Raw genomic sequence first — 12,345 nt, 5'->3', positions numbered from 1 at the left:
TTTCTTTGAAGATAAAACCACTTAGTCTCGATCATTAGATAGAGATCTCTACATCGTACATATAACGACTCATTAACGCTCTATTACTGCATTCAGAAGACAATCATTAGTAAAATCTTTAGTTTTGTACTCTGTCAGGAGAGTACCATTAGTAAAACCTTTAGTTTTGTATTTTTTGATTTTCTTGTTCATGTTCTTAACTCTTTCCTGGGTAGTTCCCAACGATTTCCACTTTATTTTTTATATCATATCGTAGATAATGATAGAAAATCTTAAGAGATCTTTAAAACAATATTTATGAGACTCAAAAAATTTTGGGTTGATACATAAGTTCCAAATATGCCTCCTATTTATAATCATAGGATCACATCACCTTATACTAATCTTTCGATGTGGGACAATGATGCGTGTATTTTATATAAGGTTTTTACCTCATTTTTACACGCATTTCTATACTATTTATGTAGCATCTAGCTACAAATACCCCCGAATATTCTACTTTGGTTCGTTTTATGTAATTTGCAGGAATAAACCAAAGAGGAGCTAAATCGAGCCTAATTCGTCCCATTTGCATACATTTATTGAGAATAAGGAGACGGAGCTTGGAATCTAACATTTTGGAGACGCGTGAGCTGGTTTTAGAAGGTGCTTTGATGTCTTACGTGCCAAGATAGCTCGATCGAGTGATTTATTACTCGATCGAATGCTTTATATACTCCAAGTTGCTCGATCGAGCAGTTCAAGTAGCCAATCGAGAAGATATTGCAAGGAGTGCTCGATCGAGTGGTTTAATTCCACTCGATCGAGTGGTTTGGCGTTAGTTTGCTCGATCGAGTGGTTTATTTCCACTCGATCGAGTGGTTTGTCTTTCTATAGATTATTTCCGCCTAATTTTCGTATGGGCTTTTGTAATTAGTCCATAGGTTAGATTAGGGAGGGATTTTCGTATGTAAAGAGAAGAGGGGACTGCGTAACCTCTCTCTTCTCTTCCCTCATTCTTTTTACTCTACTGTTAACTACTGTTCTCGGATTTTTGTTCTTCTTTTACACTTTTGCTACTCAGATTTGGATTACGATTGGTATTATTATTCTTGTTCTTTCATCTCTTAATCTTAATTATTGCTTCAATTCCTTCTCTCCTTTATTGTTATCATAATTGCTTAAATTCGATCTTTATTAGTTTTGCTATTATGTTTAGTTTCAATTATCTATTTGTTATTATTGTTAGTTCAATGATGATGCGTAGCTAATTCCCCTCTGCTAAGACTATAGGGGATCCATAATTATGAAGGGATAGTAATCGATTTATTGGGTTAATGCTGGTATAATCTTTGTTGTTAACTGCTTCAATTAACTGTATCTGTTTAATTGAGTCGACGCAATTAGGCATTTATATCTTAGTGACCCTTAACCTGGACCGAAAGGTTGGAAGAGGCGAGACTAGTAGCGAACAATAGGGCATTATAGTTAGGGCGAAAGCTAAGCTATTTGTGCTTTAGGGCGAATTGAGACCGAAAGGAGATATTCACTGCTCCTCAGACCGTATCTGCATTGACCTGAGACCTAGATTACTTGACTGAATGATTATGGTGAACCGTCTGTCTTAGCTGTTTTCTCTTCTTAGTTAATCTTTATTCTCTTATTCTCTCTTCCCTATTCTCTCATTAGTTTAGAATATCACAATAAAAAAAACCCCCCAATTTGGTTACCTTGACGAACTTAGACAAGGCTGACATTTTCCCATCTCCCTGTGGATTCGACCCGACTTCCCTAGCTATATTAGTTAGAGCCAGTTGGTATTTTTGATAGGTATAGGACTGCCCTGTCAAATTTTGGCGCCGTTGCCGGGGAGGTGGCGCAATTTTGTTGCTTTATTTAAGTTTGTTTCTCATCTCAAGGAATTTATTCCTTGAGACTGATCTCATTTCTGCAAAGTTTTTGATTAGTTTTGCAGATTACTTTTTGCTTTGTAAGGTCTGTTTGCCAGAATGCCTAAGTTAGCCAGCCATTCAGAGCCTAACGTGGATTCGCTTCCAAAAGGTTTCCTACTACCCATCACTGATCAGGGAAACTTTGGAATCCACCCATCTTATATACAGCTGGTAGAGAGAAATATCTTTAGGGGGGGGGGGGGGGGGGGTACCTGAAGAAGATCCATGCAGACATATAGAGCTATTTACAGAGTATTGCTCTACCATTCCTCTTTCTACTGGGGTGACACAGGACAAAGTTAAGGGAGCTCTTTTTCCTTTTTCTTTAGCTGATGATGCCCGGGAATGGTTGAGAGACCTTGATAGGGAGACAGCCGGTGTAACCGACTGGAGTTCCCTTGCTTTGGCCTTTTACAGGCGATATTTTCCGCCACAGCGCACCAATGCCTTGAGAGCTCAGATTAGTTCCTTCGAGCAGCTGTCTACTGAAGATTTGAATGGGGCTTGGACTAGGTTCAAGAAGCTTGTTCGTTTTGTGCCTCATCACGGGTTCAAGAAATGGTTCCTTTGTACCCAATTCTACAATGGGTTATATTGGAGCGAGAGAGCTATTCTTGACAGCGTAGCTAAAGGGAGATTCACGAAGAATGTTGAAGATGACCAAGGGTGGCGTCTCATTGAGGAGATGGCTATTCATGTCTCTGAATATGGAAATCCCCGAGGTAGTGAGCAAATTATTGAGTCGGCAGCTGCTGCAGTGGAAGGTCCTAGCAAAAGTCTAGGTAATGTGGAGATTACAGAAGTTTCAGGCGAGAGTGCTCAGGTTTGTTCGATTACTGAGTATGTTGAGTTGTGTGGTAGAAGTGGTATGGAAGGGCATGACCCTATTTGATGCTTGGCAAGTACAGAGCGCGTCCTTGCTTATCAGAAATACAAGCAAGGAGTTCCTTTTTCTCAATTGTACGAAGAAATAAGGAATGCTCCTACTCTTTATACGCCAGCGCCGCAACCCGTTCCCCCTCCTGCAAATCAAGAAATTGCCGAACTAAAATCCTTTATGTTTAGCATAACACAATAATTTGAAGAGAAGTGCAATAGGAAAGAAACTGTCATAGCAGGATTGAGAGAACAAGTCGCGCAGTTAACACTCGCAAAAGACCAAGCCAAGCTTCTACCGACATGCAATCCGGCCGATGCAATGAATCTCCAAGTTGGCCTTACTCATGAAGGGCCAAAAGTACCAGAAGACGGGGTTTTGATGGCTGAAGATACCCCGGATGATGATATAGATGAGTTTTTGGACGAAATAGTTGCTACATGTGGTCCAAACACTCGATCGAGTGAAAAATCTACCTGATCGAGTGATTTAATTCATCCTGTCACTCGATCGAGTGATAATTATGGTCGATCGACCAGTGCAGAAATTGAAGATGGTCGATCGAGTGACATTCTTACTCGATCGAGTAAGTTTGCTGAAGAAATCACTCGATCGAGTGATAAAAGGGCTCGATCGAGTAAGGCAGAAAAAGAGAATGGTCGATCGAGTAAGGAAAGTGGTCGATCGAGTCTTTCTGAACATGAAATCACTCGATCGAGTGATAAAAGTACTCGATCGAGTACCAGAAGCGGCGGGGATCATATTTTACTATCTAATTCCGCTACCGTGTCATCTTCCCCTGCTGTGGAGACGTTCCGCGTTGATAAAGGTAAAGAGAAAGTTGCGGGTCCACTTATTGCTACCAGAGTGCCCTTCCCAGGTCGTCTGAAGGACGCAAAGATCGAGTGACAGTACGGTAAGTTTGTGGACGTTGTGAAGAACCTCCAGGTAACTGTCCCTTTTACTGAACTTGTTACTCAGGTACCCACTTACGCTAAGTTTATGAAAGATATTGTGACGCGTAAGAGAGATTTAAGTGAGTTCGAGACAGTTTCATTTATGGAAGAGTCTAGTAATTTGCTTTTAAACAAGGCTCCACCCAAAATGAAAGACCCGGGTAGCTTTTCTATTACCTGTATTATAGGCAATGTGGTTATTGATAAGGCTCTTTGTGATTTAGGAGCCAGTGTTAGTGTCATTCCCTTATCCGTCTGCAAGAAACTGAACACGAGTCACCTTAAAGTGACTAACATTACCCTACAGATGGCTGATAGATCTGTTAGGAAGCCCTTAGGTGTCTTAGAGGACGTGCCTGTGAAAATAGGCAAGCTCTTTATTCCAGTGGATTTCATTGTTTTAGATATAGCTGAGGACACCCGGACCCCAATTATTCTAGGAAGACCATTCCTTTGCACAGCTGGGGCCGTTATTGATGTCAAACAAGGGCGTTTGACTCTTGTAGTAGGGGATGACACGATCACTTTCAGTCTGCCTAGTACTTTGGCTCGGCCAATGATAGAGGATACTTGCTATTCGGTTGATATTATTGACGAGTCTATTTATGACTTCTGGTCGGGTTCTTTTATGAAGGACCCACTAGAAGCTCTTATGCTTTTTGATGAGTGTGCAGATAGCCCAGGATGATGACAATTTGTGTTGGATTTGCTTGTTGATGATTTAGATGAGCCTGAACTCACTGAAGCTGAGGGAGAGCAAGTGGAACAGATGATTAGCACTCTTTGCTCCATTGAGATAAAGGTACCGGAACATAAGCCTCTCCCTTCTCATCTAAAATATGTTTTCTTAGACGATACTGAGCAATTTCCAGTCATTGTTAGTGCTAAGCTTGATAATGATCAGCTGACTTCTTTGTTAGCTGTACTTAAGAAAAACAGGAAAGCACTGGGTTATTCATTGGACGATATCAAGGGGATTAGTCCCGATGTTTGTATGCACAGGATAGAGCTGGAGGAAGATCACAAACCTTGTAGACAGGGTCAGTGCAGACTGAACCAGAAGATGCAAGATGTTGTGATGGCTGAGGTAATGAAGCTGCTCGATGCAGGTATTATTTATTCCGTTGGTCATTCTAAATGGGTGAGTCCAGTACAGGTGGTCCCGAAGAAAGGAGGGACAACTGTGGTAAAGAATGATAAGAATGAACTAATACCTACTCGAGTAGTGACTGGTTGGCGGATGTGTATAGATTACAGACAGCTTAATGCCGCCACCAAGAAAGATCACTTTCCCCTTCCTTTTATTGATCAAATGGTAGAAAGGTTAGCTTCTCATAAATTTTTCTGCTATTTAGACGGGTATTCAGGGTTCTTTCAGATCCCTATCCACCCAGACGATCAAGCTAAGACTACATTTACTTGTCCTCAAGGCGTGTTTGCTTATCGCAGGATGCCTTTTGGTTTATGTAATGCCCCTGCCACCTTTCAAAGGTGCATGATGGGGATATTTTCAGAGTATATTGAGTCTATTATGGAAGTATTGAAGGAAATGTAGATTTATATACATACTAACATACTCATATATGTTTAAACTAATTTGTCATAAAATTAATAAAGGTCTTATGCATGCAAACTAATTAACAAAATAAAGAAGAAATCATCCTTACATTGTGATTTCGGTTCTAATGGGCACAAAAGAAATCTCCTTTTCTTTTGTTCTTGAGCTCTCCTTTTGGATGAACAAAAGATCCAAGTGTAGGATCTCTCCCAAGGAATAATACCCAAGGCTTACTCTTAATTAGAATTAATATTATATGAACTAGTACAATATTAATCTTGTGAAAAAAGACCCAAAATAATTTGGTATTTTTGCTCTCTAAAACCGGTTAGAGGAGAGGAATTTTGGAGGATTTTTATCTTTCTAAAACTTAATCTTTTTAGAAGTTGGAATGAATAATAATTATCACACACCCATTCATATGGTGAATGATAATTAAAATAAGCAAAAGAACCCTTGTTCTTTTCAAGGGAAAACCGGGTAGGGTGGAGTGGGATGGCCAATGCATGGTCTTTGTGCTCTTACACAAAAGACACTAGGTATGCATGCCTAAATTAGAGTAATAATAATGAATTCCACTAATCTTAATTAACACAATACAATTTGTTACTCACACCCATATTTCGGTCCATTTGGAGATAAAATGGAATCCATTTTATTTTTGTCAATTGTCAATATGTCACATGTCATATGTGACATAAATTTGTTATGTATTTTTAACATATTAAAATCAACGTATTAATAAAAATACGTCATAAACAAAAATCGACTTAGTAATTCATAATTACTTGTACCAAAATATTTTACCGTTTATAAATCACAACAGATTGTATTTATAATAATTCATTCAAATTTAATTGTTACCTTAAACAATTATTTCATCCGAGTAATGATACGATTCAATTACTCAGACCGTATCTTATTTAATCACATTTCAATATGATACGTAAATTTTACTTCCAAAATCGTCCGTCAATTTTCAAATAATTTAATTAACTCGTAACATTATACGATTAATTAAATAATCAATTAAGAGTGTCGCCCTATAGGTATGACCTAGGGGGTCAACTGATCACCACCGTCGCATCGCACGACAAAGTAATGTCAAACTCTAGTCACCAATCATTACCGATATATGTTGACCGGTTGACAAGAACAATACTTCCCAATTGTATTCTTTAAAATGAGATTTAATAACGATATTTAAATCATGTGATCGCACTATTGTTGAGGACACATTTCCCAACAATCTCCCACTTGTCCTCGACAAGTGTGCGTCACCAATTCTCTTGTCCTATTACTATCTCCCACTCAATGCAAGGTGTCTTTCAGGTCGTACTTGCAAGTGATCATATCGAGAGTGGTTTCCTCGATCTGGAGAATAACTGATTGACCGGACTTATCTATCATAGATACTTTCCGAGCGTGGCCACGCATTTCCAGTTCATTACTCCTCGAGTGGCCCTGAGATATTGTTATAACCCTGACTAGGGGTGGACAATTCCTATCGCACTCATTCCCTTCGACTAGCCACATCCATCATAACCCAAAATATGCCCATTTGACCCCATTTACGAAGGTCGTAGTAACACAAATCAAAGTTAATCGACACTTTGTGCCATCTTAGGCGAATAGTCTTTAGTCAAAAGAATCGACTCATTTGAATACTATAGTAGCTCTTGCCACGACCAGGCTATATAAATTACCAGAACTCTATAAGCGGTCATAAAGCCCGACAAAATGTTCCTAACAGTCTGCCTATGTGATCGACTAGTCATCTCACATGACTCTATGGCACTTGAACTTGCCATCAATCGCATCACACTCTAGTCACTTCGAGACGTCACCTCATACAAGTGACTATGGGCAAATACTATGTTAATCCGTGTTCACTTTAACGGGGTTCAATTGTCACTACAACCCGTTTGGATGTAACAATGTATAAATTAAAGATAAAAGACAAATGTGATTATGAACATGAACAAAAACAACACTTTTATTTCATTTCAAAATCTAACAAAAACTTGGTACACGTTTAAGTCCCATGGACGTAACATGTCCATCATGCTTAACCTGCGATAAAGGCTTGGTGAGCGGATCGGCTATGTTGTCATCCGTCCCAACCTTACAAATCGCAATTTCCTTTCTTTCAATGAAATCTCTTATTACATGATATTTTCTAAGTACATGTCTAGATCTATTACTAGACTTCGGCTCCTTAGCTTGGAAGATCGTCCCACTATTATCACAATAGAGAGTGATGGGATCATTGGCGGTAGGTACTATTTTTAGACCTTCCGTGAATTGCCTCGATCCAAACAGACTTCCTTAGCGACTTCGATCTTTGCGATGTACTCAAACCTCCGTTGTAGAATCCATGATTCTGACTTCCTTGAAGCTCCTCCAGCTTATGGCACCACCATTGAGCATAAACACAAAACCAGCTTGTGATTTCAAGTCATCTCTATCTGTTTGAAAACTTGAGTCCGTGTATCCATTAACACGCAACTCAGTGTCTCCTCCAAACACTAGGATAGAATCCTTAGTTCTTTTCAAGTACTTAAGGATGTTCTTGACAGCAATCCAGTGACTCTCACCTGGATTTCCTTGATATCTACTCGTCATGCTCAAGGCATACGAGACATCAGGACGTGTGCATATCATGGCATACATGATTGATCCAACAGCGGAAGCATAAGGGATCAACTTCATGCGTTCAACATCATGGGGTTCAGAGGGACATTGAGTCTTGCTCAATATCGTCCCGGTTACCATAGGTACCAAACCCCTTTTGGATTTGTCCATGCTGAACCGTCGAAGAATGTTATCAACATAAGACTCTTGACTTAGTGCCAATATCCTCTTGGATCTATCTCTATGGATCCGGATACCTAATATGCGTTGTGCCTCTCCTAAATCCTTCATTTGGAAGTGGTTACCTAACCACTTCTTAACAGAAGACAACATTGGAATATCATTTCCAATGAGTAGTATGTCATCGACATACAAGATTAGGAACACAACATTGCTCCCACTGAATTTCATGTATAAACATGGTTCCTCAACACTTCGAGTGAAACCATTTTCCTTTATAACATGATTGAATCGATGATTCCAACTTCTAGATGCTTGCTTAAGACCATAAATAGATCTCTTAAGCTTGCACACTTTGTTAGGATTTTTAGAATCAACAAAACCTTCGGGTTGTATCATGTACACCTCCTCTTCTAAATGCCCATTTAGAAAAGCGGTTTTGACATCCATTTGCCATATTTCATAGTCATGAAATGCGGCAATCGCTAACAAAATCTGTATGGATCTTAACATGGCTACGGGGGCGAAGGTCTCATCATAATGGAGACCTTGGACTTGGGTAAATCCTTTTGCCACTAGCCTAGCTTTGTAGACATCGTCATGTCCTTCTATGCCATTCTTGACCTTGAATATCCATTTGCATTGGAGGGGTCTTGCCCCTTTAGGCAAATCTACCAAGTCCCAAACTTGGTTTTCATGCATAGAATCCATTTCGGACTTCATGGCTTCAAGCCATAAGGAGGAATTTGGACTAGAGATTGCAGCCTTGTAGGTGGCGGGCTCGTCACTTTCCATAAGTAACACATCGAGTGTTCCATCTTCCTCGATAAGTCCTACATATCGATCGGGATGGCGAATTACTCGACCCGTCCTTCTTAGTGGAGGAGGTACAACCGCATTAGACGACGAAGGAACTTCTTCTTGCGTCTCTACCTCGGTTTGTGGCTCTTGAACTTCATCAAGTTCAAAATTTCTCCCACTCTGTCTCTTAGTAATAAATTCTCTTTCTAAGAAGACAGCCTCACAAGACACAAACACTTTTTTTATCTTGAGGTTTGTAGAAGTAGTATCCTCGAGAGGTCGAGGGGTAACCTACAAAGATGCATTTTTCGGATCTTGGGGCAAGCTTGTTGTCGTTCTTACTTTTGACGTAAGCATCACATCCCCAAATCTTCATATAGGATATATTGGGGATTTTTCCCGTCCACATCTCATATGGAGTCTTTTCGGTGGACTTAGTGGGACTATTGTTCAAAGATCGAATTGCGGTTTGAATCGCAAATCCCCAAAACGAGTTCGGTAACTCGGTTTGACTCATCATGGAGCGAACCATATCAAGTAGGGTTCGATTCCTCCTTTCGGCAACACCATTGAGTTGTGGTGTTCCGGGTGGAGTAAGTTGTGATATAATACCACAACCTTTCAAGTGTGAATCAAATTCAAGGCTAAGGTATTCACCACCACGATCGGATCGTAGTGCCTTAATCCTTTTGTTCAATTGGTTCTCTACTTCGTTTTGAAATTCTTTGAATTTCCCAAATGCTTCACTCTTATGCTTCATTAAATAGACATACCCATGTCTACTCAATTCGTCGGTGAAAGTTATAAAGTAGTCATAATTTCCACGAGCGGTGATACTCATTGGTCCACATACATCGGTGTGTATGAGTCCCAATAGTTCACTAGCTCGTGTCCCTTTACCACTAAAAGGATTACGAGTCATTTTGCCAAGTAGGCAATATTCGCATGTACCATATGATTGATAATCAAATGGTGTAATCACATTAGTCAAAATTAATCTTTTGATGCGATTCTCGTTTATGTGACCTAATCGACAATGCCAAATGAACGCTTCACTTGGGTCACTTGTTTTGAGTTTCTTTGATTGAATGTTATAAATATCATTAGTCGGATTTGAGGTCTCTAAAATGTAAATGCCATTGATAGAGGAAGCTTGGCCTATAACCAAGTCGTTCCTAGAAATAGTACAACGATTGTTCTTAATGACAAAACAAAAACCGTCCATGTCTAGCATGGCGATTGAAATAATGTTTTTAGAGAGCGTAGGCACATAAAAACAATTATGCAAATACAACTCAAATCCATTAGGCAAAGCTAAAACATAAGTTCCCTTGGATTCGGCCGCTACCCGAGCTCCATTTCCAAGGCGTAGATCCACATCTCCCTTGCTAAGCCTCTCCACATCTCTTAAACCCTGTAAATGATTACAAAGGTGAGAACCACAACCGGTATCTAGTACCTATGTCGTAGTGGAAGTATAATTTATATCAATAACATAAATTTCTTTAGGAATTGTACCTTTTGGAGTAATGAGTCCTTCCCTTATATTTCGCAAATATACGGAACAATTCCTAAGCCAATGTCCCATGCCATAGCAATAATGGCACTCATCATTAACTTGCTTGAAGTTTTTGATTTTCTTTCCTTTCTTCTTGAACCTTTTGCCCTTAGAAGCAAGAGCTTGATTGCTTGAGCTCCCACTAGCTTTGGCATCTTTATCTTCCAGAGACAAAGACCCTATAGATTGTATGAGGTAGTCTTCCTGAGACGGACTCACACGAGGTCTAGTAGTAGTAGGTGGTTTAGAAGAAGTGATGAAGTTAAGGTTTCCATCCGAACCTATCCCGAAATGAAGTTCTCTAGTAGTATCGAAATCATTGTTGGAGCATATGTCGTCAAGAATATTGTGATAAGATTCAATAGTTATTGGTGCGGTAGCATTTGATGGATTCATTGTAAAGAACTACAAATATGGAGGAAAAGGAAATATTAACATTTGTCTTTTTAAATCATACTTGTAAAATATTAACAAGATATGAACATTTATATAGTGACCTCTACCCAACTATAATAAATGATTCCAAGACCCAAATTCATATCGACTTAGGCACGGTAGGGCCGATTCATCCTTTATCAATATAACTCGGTGGATTAACGTTTAATCGATTCTACTTTTAGACTCTTGGTCGATAATATTACATTTAACAATTATTTTTAGCCCAAAACACATTCGACAAAGGCACGGTAGGGCCGATACATCCCTTATCAAAAACTTTTGTTGAGTTCAATCCAAATTTCGAATAAATGTGTCCATGATCCAAATCCATATCAACTTGGGCACGGTAGGGCCGATTCATCCCTTATCAACATGAATTCGGTGGATTAACATTCATCACCCACTTCCCCTACGTAACAAGGTTTGTACCCCGGTAGGGCCGAGTGCACTCCCTCGCGAAATAGGTTTTCATGGTTTCTACTATTTGGTAAGGCTATGTCTCAATTAATTGTTTTAGCGAGAGGTCATGTCAATTTATTATCTATCACGTTTTAAGTGAACTAAAGCGGTAAACTACGATAATTCTAATTGACACGGTCGATAAACTCGATGAAAAGATGCATGTTTTAGTTATGGCGATTTAGCGATGCATGTGACATAAAATAAAATGCAAGCAAAAAAATAAATAAATTAATCCTAGTATGGCCTTTCCTAAAATAGAAAAACTATTTAACTATTACAAATTCGGAAACCAACTCCATTGGTCCCTTGAACTTCGGTTGTGGCACGCATCTCGAGGTAACACCGTCTTTATGTATTGTCATTCTTGAAGAAATCCGTCTTGGGAACTCCGGAATGAATAAAATTACATAATAAATTACATAATTTCCTATTATACATTTGTAACTAAAATAAAATAAATCTATTAAATTACAAAACGGTGATACGAGATCACAATAAAATTACAACCGAATCGATATTCCCATACATTTCGGGAAATACCAATTAAAATCTAAGGCCATACTAAGTAAAATTACATAATTCAAAATTACATAAATTAAAATTATGACAATCATAAAGGAAAAATGCAGCATTATAATATGTATGAACATGCTCAATTTTATGCTGAATCGCCTTTAATTAGCCAATATCGTATATTACTCGGTTTTTACGGATTTGCGTGATTTCAACATTTTTATAATCACAAAAATACATAAACTCATATTTATGCATAAGTTAATTACCCTAACCTCTTAGGACTCAAAATTTAGTCTTCACTAATAATTTGACCATAATTAACTCATATTTACAAAATTGTTCATTAATGGACTAAAATTACAAAAATAAGCTATAAACTTCAAATAAATCACAAAATTTCAAATAAATTCAAAATTTGAATTTTAAACTCATGA

Source organism: Silene latifolia, chromosome 10, assembly GCF_048544455.1.
Source record: "Silene latifolia isolate original U9 population chromosome 10, ASM4854445v1, whole genome shotgun sequence".
NCBI lineage: Eukaryota > Viridiplantae > Streptophyta > Magnoliopsida > Caryophyllales > Caryophyllaceae > Silene > Silene latifolia.
Note: the sequence above shows the minus strand (reverse complement) of the source record.